Consider the following 1712-nt stretch of genomic DNA (forward strand, 5'->3'; position numbering starts at 1 on the left):
TGGGTTAACAGGTGAGGGACAGGTACGAGGATAAACATTGCAAAGTATCAACAGATCCATGTGAGATGGTAAACAGGATAGGTGTAGTAACATGGCCTAAATATTATCCATGTGATAAAAAGTTCTATGGTGCCACTATGTAAAAAAGAGATAATATAGGTTATAAATTCATCAATGACCATCGTAAGCTTAATTCTACAAAAAAATCGTCAAATGTATAAAATTTCTATTCGGAGGTCATAGCTACACACTCGAGCATCCTAGAGCAGTACCTTGAGTACATACTTAACCTAACACTCAGAACTGGCAACACGTAACATTGTAATTTTGTCTCACGTGCCAACATTCTTGCAAGAATCACTTGGAGATACACCTTAAAAAGAGAAGCAACCAGTGGGAAAGCTATAAGTATCGAGTACCGAATCCCAATGTTACGCCTCACAAACGAGTTACTGTGAACGTGCTGTAAGGAGACAAGTGACTCTGGGCGAATGCAGGCACTGGCCTTCCTCTCCAACTGGGCATAGCAACAGAATTTTCAAGTGTTGTATAAAGGTACAACCAGATACTCACCATCAACCTTGAATGCTCCAAATTCTTAACAGAGCCGTGAATTGGAGAAGATTCAAACTTTGATAATAAGCAAACTGTCTTACCCTTTACACAACTGCCTGTTCTTCTGGACTTATTTCTACAGGTACTGCCAATAAAAACCATCAACGTGTTCTACTTGTCCTGGTAATCTAATATAATACCATTAAGCTACTGGTACACAAGTCCCAGTACCATATTAAGCTACTGGTATACTAAGTCAGCCAACAGCAAGGTGTCTGTACCAATTATGGATCTGCTAACGAAGCGGTGTTTACTCAGTGGCTATAAGGCATGTTTGTGTGGCACAGATACAACCACTTTACGCGGCTCAGAAAACAAACGCGTCACACACAAAGCTCAAATATGGAAAACAAAATATTCCCACCCAAAGCTTAGAAACTTTGAACACTAAGGTTGAAAATCGAAATTCTATTTGGCAATTACCAAAAAAGTAAAGAGGGAGTAAATCTTGAAAACCGGGTAAAAATAAAAGTATCTGCATTTACCACCAAAACATGCCAAAAGTGAACAAGGCACTTCATTGTTTTCATGGAGAATACTGGGCTGAATGTCAGCTATGTAAAGTCTGAGGAGCAAGGCTGGTTTGCGCACAGCCAGTGGACGGCTGCAGTCAACATGGGCCAAATCTATTCTGGGACGAACGACTTTTATCAGTGCCAAGATACTGTAAACATCGAGTGGGCGGTGATTAATAGTACTTCATGAGGTGACTAAAATAGATCTTATAGTATCAGGATACTGTATATATAGATGTAAAGATATAGGGTTGAGTTCATATCATCTATTTTATATCTGAAGTGAAAAAGAGGGGCGTGTATATATACTGTATGCTTTATACCAACTATTCTCATTAGTCAAGTGGGTGGGAAGCAGGTACTGGTTGAAGCACAATGATCTAGGCCACACAATAAGTGTAACAGGCCTATAACAGCCGTCTTACTGATTCGGTTTCCTGCTCCTCAGTTTCCCCTGTATCCTCAGTTTCAAATGTTTCCTCCGTTCTCTCTGTTTCGATGATTTGGTTCTCAGCTTTTTCCATATTGCTGAGGAGCTGTTCTCCCTCCCCGCATAATATGTCCTCCGTTGACTCAAACTTT

The 1712-nt window shown here is 40.2% G+C and overlaps 1 protein-coding gene across 1 annotated transcript in view; it reads right to left on the bottom strand.

The window, feature by feature from the left end:
• Positions 1 to 1712, bottom strand: part of LOC119592994 (voltage-dependent calcium channel type A subunit alpha-1-like) — a gene marked incomplete in the record, with an annotated part of 154497 nt that overhangs the window by 18481 nt on the left and 134304 nt on the right.

The sequence above is a fragment of the Penaeus monodon genome, chromosome 31 (assembly GCF_015228065.2).
Source record: "Penaeus monodon isolate SGIC_2016 chromosome 31, NSTDA_Pmon_1, whole genome shotgun sequence".
NCBI lineage: Eukaryota > Metazoa > Arthropoda > Malacostraca > Decapoda > Penaeidae > Penaeus > Penaeus monodon.